Below are 22,259 nucleotides of genomic sequence, written 5' to 3' on the forward strand. Positions count from 1 at the left end.
TACGTGGAGAACTTGTTTGCGCAGCAATCGCCGACATAGTGTAACTGAGGCGGAGTAAGGCGAACCAGCCTGCATTCGCCAAGGCAGATGGAAAACCGCCTAAAAACTATCCACAGACGGGCCGGTTCACCGGACCTCGACACAAATCCGCCAGGCGCTCCTTCCCGCCCCTTCGCTGTCCCCATACTTACGGCACCGCACTGCCCCTCGTCTAGCAATAAGACTAGCAACGCGCGGGATCCCGCGGAGTATCAATGAACCACACAATGCTGCTCTCCTCTAGACTAATCAGTAGCACCCATAGACTCCCAACCAACTGTAAAAATGATTTCACCTTTCCGGGACTACTACCTTTCACTCCCATAACAAATGCAAAGGGAAAAGGTTATCGCTTACTACATTGTGGATGAGGTTTGGTGAAAATTACGCGTCAGACGTGAGATTTTCGTTTATTACTTTACTATTACTGACGCTACTGAACAGAAAGTTGCAGACTTTGTCGATATGTACTACCAAAGGAAATGTGTGTAAAATTATTTTTGGCACGGCACACAGTTTAGGAGATATGGCGTGATAAATACGTATTTAGTAGCACGAAAATCAACTTTTCTTAAAAGCTTCAATATTTCAATATTTCTCTATTTCAATGGCACAAAGTTTTCATTTAATTTTGTACTGCTACCATGTACAGTTGTCAAAAACACACACCGCTTTCGTTTCTTGTGTTCCGACGCGCACCGCTCCGCCCCTAGGAAAACGTTTCATGTTGCGTCCTTGCAGCCCGCATCGTACAGCGAAGACGCAAAGCGTATTCCGCAGCATCCTGCTATAAATTTTCGCTCTTACGAAAACGTCGCTGTAGCAGGTTGCCGATGTGTTCTTCCACCTTACTCTTTTTACTTGCATTTCAGATCGACGCCCGAGGAGACAAACAAAAAGACCTGGGGACGTCACAACGTGGAATTCCAAGCTCCACTACACTGCGTAGCGTGAAATGCAGAACCTAGCGTGTCAGATTTTTGCCTCGTGGTGAGGAACGTGGCCAGTGAGACGAGGTATCGTTTTTACCTCACGTACAGAACTGTGGAGCTGCCGTACTGTGCTGAGTTAAACTACGTGTTTTCCTTACCCTGGAGTACGTGGTATGAATATAAGCTGTTTCAGAGCAATAGCAAATTGAGGATATATCTAAAACATGTGATTTCAGTTGCGATTTATTTTAATAAAGTTATGTAAGTACACATCGGTAGATATAGGCTTCCTGTATTTGATGTTTTTTGCGCTATAATTTGCGTGCTACAGAAGTACTCCGCTTCAATGTTACGGCACAATGATGGTCTTCCAGAAGCTCGTAGTTCTGATCCAATCTGCCACAGTTAAATATCAAATAATGGCCGCTATAGTGTAGTTTTTGGACAGTGTATACCATACACGGAGACATACTTGCCATAGCTCAGCTTATGCTTGACAGCTTACGATAGTGTATCAAGTTCGCATCTACCTCCGTCCATTTTTGTCCCCTTTTGTTTTCTAAGGGATTCTGGGTCTTTCTTATTAATTTAATCCAAATCTTACTTGCAGTGCCAACGGGCGTGCCTCAGCGGTAACACCGGTTCCCGTCAGATCACCGAAGTTAAGCGCTGTCGGGATCGGCTAGCACTCGGATGGGTCACCGTCCGGGTCTGCCGAATGGTGTTGGCAAGCGAGGTGCACTCAGCCCTTGTGTCACTTGACTGAGAAGTAGCGTCACCCATCACGAGAGTGACAACGGCTGGAGAGCGGTGTGCTGAGCACATGCCTCTCGGTATCTGCATCCGGTAATGCCGAAGGTTTAAGGGCGACACGGCGGCCAGTCAGTACCGTTGGGCCTTCAAGGCCTCTTCGGACGGTGCAGTAGTCTGCGTTATTTGTTATCAATAATGTACGTACTGCATTTCTTGTTGCAAAAGCCGACGACTGGGACTGGAATGTTGCCCCAGTGGCCAGGAACATTAATGTGACTGCCAATCTACATCTGAAAGTTGTTAACACAAATCACATACAGGAAGCTTTTGTTATGACATTTCCTGCAAAATTTATATACCTATCTCTAGGTTTACAGACTGACTCACGTTTGTACTTTGCCAGTAAACTTCTTCAATGATGGTGAGCAGCTCAGAAACCATCTGCTCTTCCATTCAAATAGAATTATGAAATGAAGCTCTATCTTGAAATACATGTGGTGAAATACGTTACTTCAGAGTGATTGTAGTCAATGCAACATCGAGATTCTGGATATTTTAGATGCGCAAATTGACACTGGGAACTATACTCTTAACTACATTAAATTCAAAATCGAATGAAGATTTTCTTCAGTTAAGGAATAACTTCTAGTATGTAGGTCGGACCGTTTGTTACTGGCTTTCGATCTGTTAGATCATGCATTTCTCTCTGTTCAAGCCATCGATTAGTCCAGAATCTTCTTCACGATTTTCTCCGCATTTCTTCGAAAATCGCTAACTCAGTTACCGCAGCTTTTTTTGTGAAGAAAATGAATGATTTACGCGCCAGAGACTGTAGACTACCGCTGGAGAACGGCGAGGTCGCAAATCACGATGAGGAGCACGTTCCTGTAGCAGGTTGTTTCAGAGCGTGCAGCAGCCACGACACACACCACGTGGGAGCGTGCTTTGCGATGAGAAACACGTCCAGCGTGAGAGCGGTTGAAAAGTCTTCGCAGAAGATCTCGAGAATGGACCACGCAGTGTGAGACACAATTCGGCAACCCATGTCTTAGAAGCCAAACTAGCTGTAGATGAGAGGCAGAGAGTGTTTGCACTCCACGACAATCGTCAACAAGGCGTCCTAAACAACGGTTTGCCGCAGTTCTACAGCTATTTCTGCAAGTTCACAAGGGCCTCAATGTGTCAGCAAAAGTAAGTAACAACTGAAACAGAGGTCAGACCTTAGCAGCTCCCTACGGATTGAAAACCGCGACACAAACGCCAGATTAACGATCTGTTCGGGAAAATATCCGTTGTACAGCAGGAATTAGAGATAGTCTGACCGATTCTCAACTTTTCTTCAAATCCTTGATATCACTAGGTAGCATTAAGGTCAGTTTTTCATCAAATAAGATCCTACAGTTCTCAGAAAAATATGAAATCTACGAGTGATCTCTGAACTTATGTGATCGTAAATCGTAATAATCGCGAAAAAACTATAAAAAGAAACACTACGTAACTATCACCGAGTTTTAGTTCACAATCACAATCGTGTTTCGGAAGCTTTGCTGAGTCACCGCATGGTAATTTCGGTGTCTGTCTCAGAGTGGCGTCATGACGGAAACGCTGAGATTTCTTCGTATCTGCGTTGTGCGTTTTCCTGCAAAGCCCAGATCTACGTAACACTCCGTATCTTGTTTACCACCCGCCTCCGCAGCCGAGGTCGCTAGCTAACGCACGAGTGGTGGCTCTAGACTCAAAGGTAAATCGGTTCGAATCCTAGTGGTGGATGAAATTTTCCTTGCCAGTGTTTGGCTGGCAAGGGGAGGGAAAGTGGAGTTCCTGATCACCAGTCTTTGCGTCAGAGTACTGGACTAAATTCCAAACCTTTCCGCAGTCTCTCACGAACTGAGGGCATATGACATTTGATTGAGATCTGTCCGTCGAAAGTGGCATTAAGCACGGAGCACCCTTGGTGCTATGCCGAAACCGGGTGTCACCCTCACCCTTCCCTTCCCTTCATCCATTAGAACACAGCTGCAACGCAGCACTGTACAGAAACTCGTCAGACAGACTTGAGGCTTCGTAACAGGTCGGAGGAAGGCAACAGCAAACCACTTCCACTACGACCTTATTAGAACGGCGATGCAGGATTCCTGCATTTGCTCTCCTACGTTGATTTCGTAACTATGGTACTATGCAGTTTCGCTTCCTAACTGGTAACGAAATGTTTGTTTATAATTTTAATCTAACCATGCGGATGTAGCCTGATTAAATTTATACGTGCCGGGTGCGGCAGAACCGACTAAGCTGTTTTAAGAAGCAATAAAAAGTATTCTCGATATACAGAGGTAAAAGTTCTTATTTTCTAAATTAATACAATATACAATTTACATTCATTTAGTTTTGAAAATAATGTCCTCAAGATGATGGCCGTTAGCATCAATACAGTGTTGTAGACGATCCCTGAAGATTCGAGCAGCTCTTGCACACACATTGCGGGGTATGGCATTCACTTCGTCAATAATCCGCTCTTTTAACTCTGGTGAGGGCGGCTTTTGAAAACCTTTTCCTTCAGAAATCCCCAAAGAAAGTAGTCACAAATGCTCAAATCTGGTGACCGCGTAGGCCACCCGACATCATCACTCAAAGAGACGAGGCGTCCCGGAAACATTTCTCTCAAAACATCAAGCGAAATTCGAGCTGTGTGAGCAGTAGCTCCATCCTGTTGGAACAACAAGACCCCCAGTCCATGTTCTTCAACAATTTCATCCATTCTGGGCTGCAGAAAATTTTGCAACAATGAAATATAACGTGTGGAATTCACTGTCATGGTTACTCCTTCCTCCTCAAAAAAGTACGGGCCTACCACGCCAAATTGTGATATGGCACACCACACTTTCACTTTAGGAGAATGTTGCGGTCTTTCATCAGTAATTCGGGGGGGTTATTTTCAGCCTAGTAGTGAAAGTTTTGCTTATTCATGCACCTCGTAACAACTGAAGAAAGCTGCATTCGGAGAGATCTGAGCAAGCATTTACTCACACAGATTCTGACGGTTGGCGTAGTCTGTTGGGCGTAATTCTTGAGCAATCGTTACTTTGAAAGGATGAAACTTCAAATCCCATTGCAGAATCCTTCTCAAACTGCGGTCTGGAATCCCCAATGGAACAGCATGTCGTCGAGCAGAACGTTGCGGCGATTGTTGAACTGCTGTTCTCACCAGCTGCACATTTTCTGGCTTTCTGATGGATCTGCGTCGGCCATGTGTATCTATTCTTAGTGTGCTACCAGTTTCCTCCTACTGCCGAACCCAGTACCCAATTGTGTTTGCATTAGGAACGGCATTGTTGCTTGGAATGTTGAACTGTCGCCGAAAAGCTCGTTGTGTTGCGGTCAGAGATCTGTTGTTTTCATAATAAGCGCGAACGGCAAAACCACGATGTGCACCGGTCCAGACCATGTTGTCTATTGAAATGAGGTCAATGACTGAATAAAAGCAGACCACGTGCAAGTGCCTACCCCCACCATTGCCTCAGCGGTAATCGATAGAAACTGCTTAGTCGGTTCTACCGCACCCTGTATAATCTTAGGAAAAAAGGGAAGCAGATACATTTTTCAAGACGAACCTTTTACTATCTGAGGAGATAGGAAATCTAGCCTACACTAAAGACGAACGTAATTCTTGATTTTTTCGACAAATATTAAGTTTTCCGACAGACACTAGGTTACGAATGTTGAAGTCTCACACAAGAGGGAAGTGGATGGAAGGAGTTGTTTAATAATATGACAGACCCTTTTGGATCGGTTCATTCTGCGTTCTCTTTCTGCAAAGGATTCCTGCCTAAGTTTATGAAGCATTTTCATAGAAAAGTCTTCCTGACACAGCCGACCCATAACAAATCCAGCAGGACTTCTCTGAATAGCTTCGACGTTTTCCTTTAATCCGACCTGGTGAAAATCCCAAACTTTAATGCAATATTCAAGAATGGGTCGGAGAAATGTTGTGCGCCAGGTCTTTTCAGGTGCGCTTCACTTCCCCACTTACCTTTATGAGCTCGTGCCCTTTCCTGTCGTCTCGTAACGCTACACCTAGATATGCATTCGACACGACTTTTTCAAGCAAACAATATTAATACCTCTTTCGAACGTTACAAGGATGTTGCTCCAATTTATCAGCATGATCTCACATTTGTCTATATTTCAAGCAATCTGTCAGTCATCTAAATGAATAAAATTCTTTTCAAAACATCCTCTATCTCGCTTTGCACGAGCCAAAGGATATGGCGACAGCAGCAGCAGCAATCCCTCTGATGGTGGTTTGGCGTCTTTCCAGAATCATTTTCTTTATTTCTTCCACATTCCTGTCGGTAATTGATGTGCTAGGTCGTCTAGCGTGGACGTAGTCTTCGTCTTCAATTTTTTCTTTGATCTTCTTCGAAATGTTTATACAACTTGTGAACTCTTGTCTCACTCTTAGCAAGTTTGCCTAAAGCCACTTTCAACCCTTCATAACCGCCCCTGCAACCTTTGTGGCACTTGCCTGTGCGAAGTACCTTATCCTCCTTTGTATCCGTAGCAGCAACACTTATTCACTTTTGGTATCACTTATAAATAAATGGGTAAAAACAGCGCGTACAGTGTAGTATAAAATTTTCTGTGTTATCGTAAAATGTAAACATACATTTTTTATACTGAAGTGATATGACAATCCCCAGTTTGACGACGGCGATATGGACATTACACTATGCTCTCTCCATACATGCTCCTACTTTGTGTATGATGAACGAATGTCAATTCTGGCTCAGAGAAGTGCTGATTTAATTATCATTTCATAACATCGTTTGGCACATTCGCGCCAAGCCAAGATTCAGCATAACCGTTTTTTGTTTATGGGTAATTTAGATATTATACTTCTTCGGCAAAATGGCACATAAAATTGGGCAAATAACAATAGAAATAAAAAACATGTTTCAAAGATGATGCAGGGGTTTGGATACAATCCTTTAAGTCACGCATTCGCGCTGTATTTCAGACGGCAAAGTATTCACCATAAGACGTTTCGATAAATTTAAACTTCTCGTTTGCAACTCGTGAGGTAACGCGGCTATTGAAACTCTGGCCTCGTATTTCGTAGCAGCGTGGTTCAAATTCCCGCTCAGATAGACATATTTGAATTCCCTTTAATACACGAAGCAAATGCCGATTGCCATATCCTTGCCCAACCGATTTAGCTGCGCGACTCCAATGTCTACTATCTCTACGAGTACGTCCGTATCCACCTATTTCAGCGACAGTATCACTTCACACAGAGTAGGTTATGTTAATCAAGAGCAACTTTTGATTTAACAATGATCTTTGAGAGATTAAAAATTTTGAGTATGTTCCTACACAACGTTTCCCAACTATCAATGGACTTAACGAAAATCTTTTTTTGCCAGGTTTCAAGGCCAGTTATTCTCGACTGAACAGTGCTTCTGTTACCATACTTCTCTCGCGTCAACTATGCACGCATGGCTGTCTCATTGTGTATAATGATGTCCATAATGGCCTCTCATGCTTTGACTCCATAGTCGCTAAAAACACGGGCCGCGATAGAATGTTCCGTGTTGGAGTTCCTGATCGGGATACAGTTTTTAATCTACAACTTCGAATACTTTGCTAAGTGAAATAGTCATTTTGGACACACAATATAGACTGCTGAACAGCTCGCGCAAATAATTAACTTTTTATACCTGGGATTCACAGTCATGTAGAACTTTATAAAAGACATTTACGCCAGTGACTGTAACACTTTATTTCACGATTGAAATTTCGGCCTAAGGCCATTATTAAGTGAAGCTGAAAAATGCAGAATGGTTTTAAATTATTTAACAAAATCGTTGCGTATCTTTATACTCTGCCTATTACACAGGATAAAAATGCAATTGCGTATGCATGTTACTTACATGTTATGGCTATTAGGCCATGTCAACCTAAAATCAGCTGACTTATCTAAGTAAAACGGTGATCAATCTCCATGTATTTTATGTACGATGTATTAAAAACAGGTTACGTCAGATATTATAGTGGCACAACGAGGGCACACTATGCTTCCTAGTACAGTAGCCGGACGGAAATGGCGCTGCACACAGAGGAAAACAATATTTGTAATCCATTTACGCGCCAAAACGGCTACCAGTAGCCGGTATACAGTAATCTGCCGCTGCAGTTTAGTGCATATATGATTAGTGATGTGCCAACGAACATGAGTGTCTACAGACTATGTTGTTGTATGACATATGGATATGTGTGTTCGCACTATGTAACAGCGTCACCAATGTATTTAACATTAATGACAACGACATATAAATGTGTCAGCTCACTTTAGGTTGACATGGCCTAATAGCCGTAATATGTAAGTAACATGCTTACGCAATTGCATTTTTATCCTGTGTAATCGGCAGAATATCAAGATACACAACGATTTTGTTTAATAATTTAAAAACATTCTTTATTTTCAGGTTCACTTGATAATGGCCTAAGGCCAAAATTGTAATCGTGAAATAAATAGTGTGTTACAGTCACTGGCGTAAATGTGATGTCTTTTATAAAGCTAGTGCAAAGTTTTAGGCTTTAAAATTCTGTCAAGACAAAGTCAGTAAGCAGTGGTGCTACGACTGCTTTGAAGACTTCCGTGCAAACAGAGCTATCACGTCGTCGTCAATGGGGAGAATTCGTGACGTGGGAAACAAGCTTCGCATAAACCTCAAAGAAGAGTACTGAGCTGCGGAGGATCGAGTTTGGTACGGAAACGAAGTTAGCCGGTAACAAAAACTAGTAGCCCACAACTGTTTCATTATATCACTGACGATCAATTATTAAAACCATTACAATCGTAAAATATCTAGCAGTAGCCATCCTGAACGACATAACGTGGAACGAGTTCGTGGAACTAGTTAAAAAAAGATATGCCAAATTCATTCACTGGAACAATCCTGAAGGCTCATTCACTGGAAGAATCCTGAAGGAAGCCAATTCACCCACGAAAGTGATCGTCAGTCAGTAAGCTGTAGCTGGTGCTGGTGGTAGCAACACAAGGAGGGGATCGATCCAAAGAAGGGCGGCACATTTCGTCGCGGTTTCCAGCATATCAGGAGTTGCTAACACCACCTGCCTGCCTATGAATGTGGTCCGTCCTCTCCCTGCGCTATCGTTCCGTTCTCGCCCTGCTAAATTACTAGCGGCCAATCTGCAGTGGTCACAACATTCCGCTTTGCAACTTAATACGTCAACGTCCTTCCTCAGCAAATCTGTGAACTGTGCGCGGTAGAGGACACACTGTTTCTTACCGATCAGTTCACGAGCACAGCGTAGAAAGAGCGACTGCTTGTATACCTCTGTGCCACTACTTACAATGTCTTGATACACGTATGTTTAACAACATTTTCAGATCCTGTCTTGAAAGGCGGTTCTTCAAGTTTACCAACGGGTTCCCTCAGCATGTACAACATCTTTCTTCAAGTGTCCAGCACTCAACATGTTTTAACATCTGTTTCCTTCTTTTCATGCATTTGATCAGCCCCGTTAGTCCTACATGACGTGTGTTCCATACAGTTCACCACCACTGAAATATGGACGGTGCAAGTGTTTCGTGTGGAATGTTTCATAGACAACCTGCCATTTTCTGAAACCTGCCATTTTCTGAAACCTGCCATTTTCTGAAACCTGCCATTTTCTGAAACCTGCCATTTTCTGAAACCTGCCATTTTCTGAAACCTGCCATTTTCTGAAACCTGCCATTTTCTGAAACCTGCCATTTGCTTTACCAACTAGGGCTATTCGGTCACACAATTTCAACCTAAGGCAGACAATGTTTTTTTTTTTTTCAACTTAGCGGATTTTCACACACATTCCGACAACAATGTACTCAGTATGGGGGTGGCCACCTCTGGCAGCAACACATACATGACAACGACGGGGCAAGCTATGAATGATGTCATCAATCTCATGTTGAGGCAAAGCCCGTTCCTCCTGCAGAGCTGCTAACAAGTCTTGAAGGGTGGTGGGTGGAAGCTGACGTGATGCCACCCGCCTCCTCGTGCATCCCAGATATGCTCTATGGGTTTCAAATCGGGAGATCGAGCAGGCCATGTCACGGGTGCAGTATCTTCCATTTACAAGATACCATCAACTACCCGTGCTCTATGAGGTCAAGCGTTATCGTCCATCAATACGGCGTCGGGGCCACCTCGCAACAACCGCAAATGAGGTCCCAAGATCTCGTTACGATACCTGATAGCAGACCAAATCGGGACTCATCTGTGAAAACAAGATTGGCCCACTCTTCGACCGCCCAGTTGGCATGTTTATGTCTCCACCCTCAACGTTCCCTTCTGTGAAGACATGCCGGAGGTGGACATACAGCAGGTCTCTGACAATAACTGCCACTTTACCGAAGCCTTCTGCACACCGTTTGCCTCCAAACAACTGGTCATGTTGTTGATGCAAGCTCACAAGCCAGTTGCCGTGCAGTACTAAGGAGGTAATGATGTGCCCTTACAGCCAAATAACGGTCCCTCTCTTCTGAAGTCACACGTCGTCGGACCTGCCCTGGCCTTCGGGGTGGAGTTTCGGTCTCTCTTAATTATCGCCACATTTGAGAAACAAAGGAACGATCCGCATTAAGCCATCGGACCAAATCAGTTTGCGACAGTCCTGCTTCCTTTCTTCCTATTGCCCTCAACCACAGAGAGGCTTCTCTGTGCATCGTCTGTGACAGTGTACACAACGAATGTGAATGTGGGCCACCCGAAGACCATATCGTGAATTAGACACAGGACGGGGAAATAGCGGTTTGTTGCTTTAACCTTTGACACCAGTGTATAACTGTTTAGATTAAGTAAAGAGGGACATTATAATCTGCGAAAAGCGTGAGGCTGCAACTAATATTATTCGCTACGTCATTAAGGTGTAACGAACTGCTGAAAAGGCCCTATTACACACACCTCGGGCAAATCAGGTATTACTCTTCAGTACATGACTCCTTCCAGCCTAACGTGCTATGTGTGCGCACACACACACAACACACACACACACACACACACACACACACACACAACACACAACACACAACACACAACACACAACACACAACACACAGAGAGTCAGATAACCAGCACAAACTTAAACTTTTCTTCGGGAGGTGCTGATGTCTGAACATCAGCTATTCCAAAATCTAAAATCTTCGATTAAATTTTTTCCCTTTCCATGTCACTGGTCATTTGTGAAGAGTGCGAGTCGAGTTTTGCATGATCCAAGTTTTCGAGACTCCCGCACATTTCCATGGAGAAATGTTGATTTATCCTAGGCAGGTCATTATGTTTGAAACTAGGCTATGTTCAACGATTTGGCTGACACCACTAGTACTGACTACAGTGTCGCTTGCCCAGTTACTCCGCGCCTACGAACATTAACCGCTACGTTGAATGTGCTGTGCAAAAATTAGTTTGAAATGCGCGGTTTAGTTGAACACAAGGTCAAGATGCTTTGTGTTTTGAACCTCGCTGTTTTCTGACGGAAAAAACTGACCTTACAATAATTTCAGCGTCGTTCTACTACTGCCCAAGTACCTTTATTAGGAGTGACTGTCTTCAGCACTCAGAGCAAGTGTGGTATTTCTTTATGCAAACTGTTGAAGAGTTCTTTGAAATGTGCCTCAATATTACACTTTGGATTCTGAGCCTAACGACAATGGTCCGTAGAATTTCCGATATCAGGGTCGCCTCCTGTACCCAATAAATATGTTTAGAAACTCCTAATCATCACGAGAAAAACTGCACACATCTACGCGCGCCTCGTCTGCGCCCATTTGTCAGACAGCTCGCGAGACGAGTATATGCAACCGCATGAAGGGGAGCACACGCGTTAAAACCTCTTAGTCTGCTCTACTTTCAAAACGGATGCTAGTAAACCAAGTCTTTGGTGGGGACTGCCGAAAGCCCCTGTACTGACGCTCAGAGATTAATAGCAGCTTCGCACAACATTAGCACGCTTCAAGACGCCGGAGGTGTATGCGTTGGCGTTGAGGAAAGACGGAACACAACACAAGCAGAGAGAGAGAGAGAGAGAGAGAGAGAGAGAGAGAGAGATTTTTTAAACAGATACATCCATGTTCTCTTGCAATAAAGCACGAGGGCTAGTCACAAAGTAACTGACACTATTAAAAAAATTGACTAATTGCGAGTAGGACTCGCGCACTGAGAATTCCGTGTAAACAATTAGATATAGTTCGTCCATCCTGGGACTCTAGAATCTCAACTATTTATGTCTCTCTTCAATGTGGATACTGGCAAGATATCGGCCCCGTGAATTCGAAGGCCGTATCAGAATGTCTACAGTAATTCCTCTTAGTAATCTGGAGACACAAAAATAAGCGAGCAGGGGACTTCAGTTTATCTATGTAGATATAGAAGACATAAAATATCTTTTTATTTACAAACTAAAACGCAACTGCAACTTACATTTATGTTTGCTTGCAGTCATGTTCGTTTATGGTGCTTTTGGTAAGTGATGAGTGTAATGCATGTTCAAATGGCAAAAAGATTTTATGCGGCATAATTAAAATGTAACAATTTTCAGTTCTTTTTACTCGTCTTGTGAAAACTTGCTTCTTGTGAAATTTCATGATTCTACGTCGAAAGGAAGTAACCTAGAGGTGTTTAGAGTATCAAAATATGACAGATGGACGTATCTTTTGATTGAACTGACTTATAAACTTAAATTTTTATACGAACAAGGAATAATAGACCTTAATATGCGACATGAATTTGAGGTTGAAACGTGTACCTGTTCCTGAAAAAAAGATTTCTTAGCAGTAAAAACATACATACAAATAATGCGACACTTTGAAGGTTCCATTTTTACAGATTGAGGCACGGAACCGTAAAAAACAACAAAACCATAAGCTTACACGTTAACATTACTGCTCCACAACAATACAATATGCTTACACGTTAACATTACTCCTCCACATAGTCGCCATCCCAATTAACACGCATGTCTTACCGTGACACCAGCTCCACGCAGTTCGCAGAACCCCTGAGCTGAACGTAGATCACGATGTGCTAAGTACCCAATAAGGCCTTCATATGTTGGGAAGGAGAAGAAAGTCGCTTGGTGCCAAGTCTGAGCTATGGAGAGGATCTTACGAAATCTCCCAAAGCTCTCCCCAAGATCGTTTTTCCCGCGTGCCGACGGAGAGTGGAACGGTAGAGAGACAACTTGAAGGTGGTTCATTGAACCCTCTGCCAGGCGCTTTATTATGAATAGCAGGATAATCACGTAGATGTAGACTTTGGGTTTTTCCTTCCTTCGATTCGCAGTACAGGGTGGCACATTGTCGAGAAAGAGTGATTCCTCCGGTAATCATCCCGCACAGTTTGGCATTGTCCTTCGGACTTGCAACGAAAGTCCGAAAATCAACATGTTATGTAGAAGTATCACATGTTACTCTCGTGAAATCTGTCAAAAATTCTTTGCGATCCCAGAACACTGGAACCATAATTTTGCGTCTGATAGCGTCGGCTTGAATTTTTTGGCTTATCGTGAGATTGAGAATGCTTTCACTGCTTGAACTGTACCTTAGTTTCATAGTTCATGTACTGCGACCATTTCGCGATTCTCTTCAGGAATACCTCCCCCTCGTCACGGTAACGCTGAAGGAATACGAAGGACGAACACATTCTTTCAGTTTTGTGAACATCTGTTAGAAATTCTGGCATCCATCGTGCACAAAACATTTGTTGATCTAACCTCTGTGACAATGTTAAAAGAGGGTTGTCCTTTAAATTTGACGCACATCTGCAGAAAGTTCGGAAATCTTGAATCGCACAATTTCGTCAGTCTGTTGCCCAAGTCCAAGCTCACCACGCACATCTAAATATTTTTCTCGGCCACTTTCCTTAAATGTTTTTCTCGGCAACTTTCCCCAAGCGATCAAGCAGCCTTCTCTCCAATGTAGACCAAAAAGGCTCAATAACACTAAATCTGGTGACAGTAGTGACCAAGGGATAAGCGACAATTCTTCATCGTGCTCACAAAACCAGTACTGGGCGAATCGAGCTGTATAAACGGGCGTCCGTCCTGCCCACTCGGAAAACAGCATCACCATTGGCGAACAAACATTGTAACACAGGATGGACATGATCTGCCAAAATGGTCACGAAATCCTTGGCAGTAACGCGACCGCGCAGAGTAACCCTGGAGCCCTTGGCACATCACGATACGACGGGCAAAACTATCACCCAACCCCCATCATGTTTCACTCTTGGGACGTAAACTCGAGCAGACGTTGGAACCAATGTCAAAACTCGTCCGACCTAATATTTCCTCCCATTTCTCCATTGTTCACGTTTTATGGCTTTGGCACCACGTTTTCCTGTTACGGCATTTACATCACTGGTAAGTGGTTTTGTGGTTCCAGCTCGTCCTTTAATTCCCTGCTTCTGGAGCTCCCTTCGTGTTGCTTTGGTGCTGACAGGGTTCGCGAGTGCGACAATCAACGCTGCTGTGACTTTTGCAGCTGTCGTCCTCTTTATATTTAGTCAGAATCCTCTTCAGTGAACGCCTGTTACGGTCACTGAACACACACTTCCGTCTGTGTTGTGACTTAACAGACGTTTTTTCGCTTTGCCTGTATGCGGTTTAAATCTTAAAGATGTTGCCTTTTGGAACACAACATGGGAGAACCAACATTTTACCCACGTTCGAATTCACTTAGCCCAACATACTGCACTTACAACTACAGAGAAGACTGTTCTGACCACAACTTACATTTGCGAAGTACAGGGCTATTACAAATGACTGAAGCGATTTCATAAATTCACTGTAGCTCCATTCATTGACATATGGTCACGACACACTACAGATACGTAGAAAAACTCATAAAGTTTTGTTCGGCTGAAGCCGCACTTCAGGTTTCTGCCGCCAGAGCGCTCGAGAGCGCAGTGAGACAAAATAGCGACAGGAGCCGAGAAAGCGTATGTCGTGCTTGAAATGCACTCACATCAGTCAGTCATAACAGTGCAACGACACTTCAGGACGAAGTTCAACAAAGATCCACCAACTACTAACTCCATTCGGCGATGGTATGCGCAGTTTAAAGCTTCTGATAAGGGGAAATCAACGGGTCGGCCTGCAGTGAGCGAAGAAACGGTTGAACGCGTGCGGGAAAGTTTCACGCGTAGCCCGCCGAAGTCGACGAATAAAGCAAGCAGGGAGCCAAACGTACCACAGCCGACGGTTTGGAAAATCTTACGGAAAAGGCTAAAGCAGAAGCCTTACCGTTTACAATTGCTACAAGCCCTGACACCCGATGACACAGTCAAACGCTTTGAATTTTCTGCGCGGTTGCAACAGCTCATGGAAGAGGATGCGTTCAGTGCGAAACTTGTTTTCAGTGATGAAGCAACATTTTTTCTTAATGGTGAAGTGAACAGACACAATTTGCGAATCTGGGCGGTAGAGAATCCTCACGCATTCGTGCACCAAATTCGCAATTCACCAAAAGTTAACGTGTTTTGTGCAATCTCACGGTTTAAAGTTTACGGCCCATTTTCTTCTGCGAAAAAAAATGTTACAGCACACGTGTATCTGAACATGCTGGAAAATTGGCTCATGCCACAACTGGAGACCGACAGCGCCGACTTCATCTTTCAACAGGATGGTGCTCCACCGCACTTCCATCATGATGTTCGGCATTTCTTAAACAGGAGATTGGAAAACCGATGGATCGGTCGTGGTGGAGATCATGATTCATGTCATGGCCTCCACGCTCTCCCGACTTAACCCCATGCGATTTCTTTCTGTGGGGTTATGTGAAAGATTCAGTGTTTAAACCTCCTCTACCAAGAAACGTGCCAGAACTGCGAGATCGCATCAACGATGCTTTCGAACTCATTGATGGGGGACATGCTGCGCCGAGTGTGGGAGGAACTTGATTATCGGCTTGACGTCTGCCGAATCACTAAAGGGGCACATATCGGACATTTGTGAATGCCTAAAAAACTGAGTTTTTGTATGTGTGCAAAGTATTGTGAAAATATCTCAAATAATAAAGTTATTGTAGAGCTGTGAAATCGCTTCCATCATTTGTAATAACCCTGTATTGAGCACCTAATGCATCTAACGTTCATGGTCAAACAACAGCGCAACCTGCAGGTTGGGTTAGCGTCTGCATTTGCGTTCAGGTGTGCACTTCTCGTGGTGTTTCCTTATTTTTGTTCAACCCTCACAGAAACACACAGCCAACTGTGTAACTGAGTTAACATTAAACCTGCTTTTACAGCGCAGTTCAATAAATCGCGTTCTGCCTCCGACCCTGAACTAAACGCGGCTTCTATTCAGTCTGGTAACATACTTCGAAGGAACATTCCTTTCGAGGTTAGACTGTGCACGCACTGTCACTTAGGCAAGATGGGCTGTTAGCACGGGAAGTTGTCCGCCTGATCACCGTAATGTAATATTCAACAACTATCGTGAGTGACAAATCCGACCTGTAGTCGTCGCCGGTAGTCAAGAACATTACCTGATGATTGCTACCTATAAATTATGGCTCGTAAGTACCCGAGGAGATTGAGTAGCGTAGAGATTGAGTAGCGTAAGAGTGAGGGGGTGATTAAGCATCAGTGCAAGTCTCAAGCACGCAATCCTACAGATCTGGCAGGGAGGTCGATCAGACATGTTTAGGGCCAGTATCATGCAAAGGTTTTTCACGTTTCTCATCAATGTCTAAAGTAACATATAGGGGCAGGATGCTTTAACTTCTCCAGCATTACAGTCAACTATTCAGCAACGGATTGGTCTTTCGAGGTAATCCTCAAGCAATTGGGCCTAACTCGTGGACGCTTTCCTCCTCGAGGCAGAAATCATCCAGATGGTATCTGCCGACATGAACCTGACTGCGTGTGCTTGGAGACCGGTTGCGGTCTGCAGTGTCAGCGCAGAAACCCTCTTCACACACTGGATGGCCTGTCGTCTTAGTCTTGACAGCCTTGAGCAGTAACGTCCAGACCGCCTTAGGAAAGGACGTTTCAAGTACGAGTAGATCACTATGTACTGGATTGACCAACGTATTTAATGTTGCCCAGGAGCAGATTTTTATTTCAAAGTAACCAAGTTTTGAACACATTGCCTTTATTTTGTTTATTGGTTCGTTTGTTTCACAGTGAAGTAATGTTTTAGTTTCATACAGCTTCCTACTCTGTTCTCTGATCCCACTGAATCTTAACCCAAACACGAATGCAGATTAAAAAAAAAAAAGGGTGAGAAGCTTACATAACTCGAACAAACAAGAAGCAGTATTGTAAGCAGTATTGTTTTGGATATCATGAAAGTTGAAATGTTACGAATTTCAGGAAACTGTTCTCATCCTGCACGAGTGCTTCACCAAAAGGGAACCTTAATGTTTCTATGATGTTCTTTGACTGTGCCCCGTATGAATTGCATCGCAGTTTACTCGCTGACTGTCATCAAGGTAGCTATCGTAAACTATTACCTATGATGGAGGTTCTGAACAGACCAATAGTATTCCAGATCTTGCCTAGTAGTCTACTTTTAATTCAAAAGTCCTGCCCCACTCAGCAAACGGCGCTATTAAGCTAGATAAGTGTTCTCCCCACGGTGAGAGGATGTAGTTAGAGCAGCACATCTGGACTTCAGTCTTGAGTTGGTTAGATGCAGCTCTCCATTATACTCTATGCTGTAAAAGCCTCATCACCTATTAACAACTGCACCCTTTTGAATCTGCTTACTGCCTTTATTTCTTTGTATCACAATTTTTACCCCCTCCCCCGCCCCAATAGATAATTGCTTGATGTCTCAGAACGTGTCCTATCAATCAATAGCTTCTTTTAGTTAAGTTGTGCCACATATTTCTTATCTCCTCATTCCATTCGCTACCTCCTCCTTAGTTACGTGACCTACCCATCTAATCATCAGCATTCTCATGTAGCACCGATTCTTGTCTGAACTGCTTATAGTCCACGTTTCGTTTCCAAAGATAGCTGCACCCCGCAGAAATCCCTTCAGGAAAGGCTTCCTAACACTTAAATCTATATTCGCTCTTCAATTTCTCGTCTTCAGACACACTTTTCTTGCCACTGCCAGGCTACATTTTGTATTTTCTCTACTTCAGCCATAATTTATTTTGCTATCCAAATAGCAAAACACATTCTATTACTCCACGTGTTTTGTTTCCAAATCTAATTTGTTCACCATCGTCTGATTTAATTCCACTACATTCCATTACTTTTTTTCTTCTTCTTTGCTTTTTCATCTGATATCATCCTTTCAGGACGTTGTCCCTCCCATTTACTGCTCTTCTCAGCCCTTCGCTGTCTGACAGAATTACAAAGTCATTTGGTAATCCTAATTTTTGTTGCTTCTCCCTGAATCATCATTCTCTTTCAAAATTTGTCCTTGTTTCAGTTACTGCTCGCTCAATGTATAGACTGAATAACGGTGGAGATAACTGCGACTCTGTTTCACTCCCTTCAACTACTGCATCCCTTTCATATCGTTTTGATTTTTGTAACCGCCCTCGCGTTTCAGTGAAAGTTTCAAATAACCTTTCGCCCCCGGCAATTTACCTCTGATACCTTCAGAATTTCGAAGAGTACTCCATTCAATATTGTCAAAAGATTTCTCTAACAATGGAACCTCCCCATCGCACCCCCCTCAGATTTAGTTGTAAGTTGGCACAATGGATAGACCTTGAAAAACTGAACACAGATCAATCGACAAAACAGGAAGAAGTTGTGTGAAAAAAAAGCAAAATATACAAACTGAGTAGTTCAGGTGTAACATAAGCAACATAAAGGATAGTGTGAGCTAAGGAGCGCCATGGTCCCGTGGTTAACGTGAGCAGCTGTTGAACGAGAGGTCCTTGGTTCAAGTCTTCTCTCGAGTGAAAAGTTTACTTTATTTTCGCAAAGTTATTATCTGTCCGTTCGTTCATTGACGTCTTTGTTCACTGTAATAAGTTTAGTGCCTGTGTTTTGCGACCGCACCGCAAAACCGTGCGATTAGTAGACGAAAGGACGTGCCTCTCCAATGGGAACCGAAAACATTTGATCGCAAGGTCATAGGTCAACCGATTCCTCACAGGAAAACACATCTGATATATTCTATACGCCACTGGTGACGGCATGTGCGTCACATGACAGGAATATGTTGTCGACCCACCAAACTTGTACACTTGGCGAACGGGTAAAAGGAGTCTTCTACCTTGCCCGATTTAGGTTTTCTTGTGGATGTGATAATCACTCCCAAAAAAGTGATGAAAATTTAAGGGTTTGTCACGTAAACTGAAAATAAAAAATTAAACTTTTCACTCGAGGGAAGGCTTGGACCAAAGACCTCTCGTTCCGCAGCTGCTCACGCTAACCACGGGACCACGGAGCTCCTGAGCTCACACTCTCCTTGATGTTGCCTATGTTGCGCATTGACTACTCAGTTTGTATATTTTCCTTATTTTTTCATAGTTCCACACAACTTCTTCCTGTTTTCTCGATTGATCCGTGTTCAGTTTTTCAAGGCCTATCCACTGTGCCAACTTATAACTAAATCTGAGGGGCGTGCGATGGGGAGGTTCCCTTGTAAGTCTACAAATGCTATAGACTAGGTTTGGCTTTTCCTAACCTATCTTCTAAGAGAAGAAAAGCCGTAGGGTCAGTACTGCTTCACATGTTCCTGAATTTCTCCGGAATCTAAACTGACTATCCTCGGTTTCAACTACCCGTTTTACCACAGTTCTGTAAATAATTCGCGACAGTATTCTGCAAACACGACTCACTAAACTCTTAGTTCGGTAACATTCACACCTGTCAGTACCCGCTTTCTTTGTTAAACGGAATCACTACTCTTTCTTAGGTCTGGGGGTATTTCGCCTGTCTCTCACATCTTGCATACCAGGTGGAATAGTTTTGCCATGGTTCTCCCTCCCGAGAATATCACTACTTCTGATGGAATGTCATCTACAGCAGGGGCCTTGCTTGGATTTACCAGCTTGTCTTTCAGATCTCTGTCCAATACTTCTCCCAGTATCCTCCCCACCTCATCTAGTTCTGTAATATTGCCTTCTAAATTATTTCCCTCTTGTAGCCCCTCTATTTGCTCCTTCCACCTTTCACTCACCTTATCCTTCTTTGCTTAGTGCTGGTTTTTTCATTTGAGCTCTTGATATTCAAACGGCTGCTTCCCTTTTTTCCAAAGGCCTCTTTAGTTTTCATATAGACTGTATCTATCTTCACCTTAGGTACACAAGCTTCTATATCCTTATCTTTGTCGTATATCCATTAATGCTTAGCCATTTTGCACCTTACGGCAATCTCACTTTCTAGACGCCTGTATTCCCTTTTGCTTGATTAGTTTTCTACATTTTTATATTTTCTCCTTTCAGCAATTAAATGCAGTATATCTTGCGGTACCCAAGGGTTTCTACTATGTCTTGTCTTTTTACCTACTTAATGTCCGCAGCTCGTGGTCTTGCGGTAGCGTTCTCGCTTCCTGCGCACGGGGTCCCGTGTTCAATTCTCGGTAGAGATTTTCTCTACCTCGTGATGACTGGGTTGTGTGTGTTAATCATTTCATGATCATTGACTCGCAATTCGCTGAAGTGGCGTCAACTGCAAAGGACTTGCAATACGGCGGCCGAACTTCCCCGCATGGGGCCTCCCGGCCACGGATGCCATACAATCATTTCATTTCACCTACTTAATCCTCTACTGCCTTCACTATTTCATCTCAAAGCTACCGATTCGTCGTCTACTGTATTCCTTTGCCCTCAAACTCTGAACAGGCTCTGTTCCCATTTGCTTAGTTCCCTACCTTTCTGCGATTTTTGCATTTTTAACTTACAGGCCATAAGCAATAAATTACGCTCCGGTCCACATCATTTCCTAGAAATGTCTTCCAGTTTACAATCTGGTCCCAAAACCTCTATCTTACCATTATATCGTCAATCTGAACTTGTGCAGTAGACACTGCAAGTCTCTTCCATGAATACGAACTTTTCTGATTCTCAAACCAAATTTTAGCGATGATTAAATTACGCTCCGTGGAAGATTATATTCGTTTCTTTCGTCCAGTTCACATTTCTGACTTTTTCCTTCTTTTCCCTTCCTACTATCTGATTCCGGTCCGTCGTCACCAATATTCCTCTCCCTTAACTACCTAAATAAATTATTTTATCTCAGCATACATTCCTTCAATCTCTTCATCATCTGAGATGCTTGATGGCAAACTTTTAGTACTGTGATGGGTGTTAGCTTCGTGCCCTCTTGGCTTGATAATGCCTTCACTATGCTGTTCACAGAAGCTAAACCGCGTTCCAACTTTCTTATTCTTGCATTACTCCTATTTTATTGTGTGTTTATAATCCCGTTCTCACTTCACTGTTGTCCATTACTTCCAGCAACCGCACTTTACTAATTCCCCTATAACCGCAAATTTCCATTTTTTAATCTTTTAACTAACCTACACAATCAATGGATTTAAGATTCCGCACTCCGACCCAGTTTTCTTTCTCCTGATGACGGCATCATCCTGAGAAAACCCCACATGGATATCAGATATGGGGACTATTTTACTTCCAAAATATTTTACCCGAGAGAATACCACCATAATTTAACCAGTCAATCATGGCAATTTCACCTCAAACTACTTAAAAGGCTACTATCTCATATAATGACTAGGCTAACTAGTGACACATTTGGTGATATTTCACCCCTAGGAGTATAGTGAGGTTGACGATAGGTCACTGACAACAGAAACGGGCTGAAATTGGAATTGGAAAAAGAAACTGGCTAAAATTAGTCTATAATTGACAGCACTTGGGCTTGCTAGTCCGAGTCCCTTTGTCTATTGATCCGTAAGGGAGGGTGTGGAATGCAAGCTGGAAGCGGGCTTTAACATAATTCGTAACGATGGATTACAACGATCAGTTTCAGTCTCATTTGGTTTACTAATAATTAAACTAAGTTTATCATTACATTACATAAAAACTAGCCTCCCAGGAGACAATCTAACGGCGCGTGACACGTCTTCTAGCCCTGATCAAGGCCTCAATTCGGCAATGAAGACAGTCCCCAGTTTCTTCAGGTATACAGGATGGGTCAGGAAACTAATGAGATTTCGAACACTGATCGATGTGGCAACATTTTTTTGTTCTGCTTGTGTAGACCGATGTGTTCACCTCTTCCAGGTGCTCAGTCACAGTTTCAGCTCCGTACAGTCTCATAATTTTTGAAAGTGCTATCAGTTAAGGTGTGTTTTTGTGTTACGAAAATAGAACAGAGGAATTTATAGCAATGTTATGTTATCAAGTTTTGTGTTAATCTATGAGATTTCGTGCGTGATACCTTTGAAAAGTTGAAACAGGCCTAGGGAGAACATTCCTTATCCAGAACAAGTGTTTTTTGCTGGCATACGACTAAATCATTTTTGGAAGCCCGGGTACATCTTTATTATTCTCGCTCAGGAAGACGAACTTCAAAAACCGACGAAAAAGTCGAATGT

At 43.2% G+C, this 22,259-nt stretch overlaps 1 protein-coding gene and 1 pseudogene across 2 annotated transcripts in view; one reads left to right on the forward strand and one right to left on the reverse strand.

Moving 5' to 3' along the window:
• The window catches only part of LOC126190869 (homer protein homolog 2), an 864,566-nt gene that overhangs the window by 721,505 nt on the left and 120,802 nt on the right, over positions 1–22,259 (reverse strand). The gene's annotated exons all lie outside the window — the stretch shown is intronic.
• LOC126089841 (5S ribosomal RNA) lies at positions 1,583–1,701 on the forward strand (annotated as a pseudogene).

The sequence above is a fragment of the Schistocerca cancellata genome, chromosome 6 (genome assembly GCF_023864275.1).
Source record: "Schistocerca cancellata isolate TAMUIC-IGC-003103 chromosome 6, iqSchCanc2.1, whole genome shotgun sequence".
In the NCBI taxonomy this organism is placed as follows: Eukaryota; Metazoa; Arthropoda; class Insecta; order Orthoptera; family Acrididae; genus Schistocerca; species Schistocerca cancellata.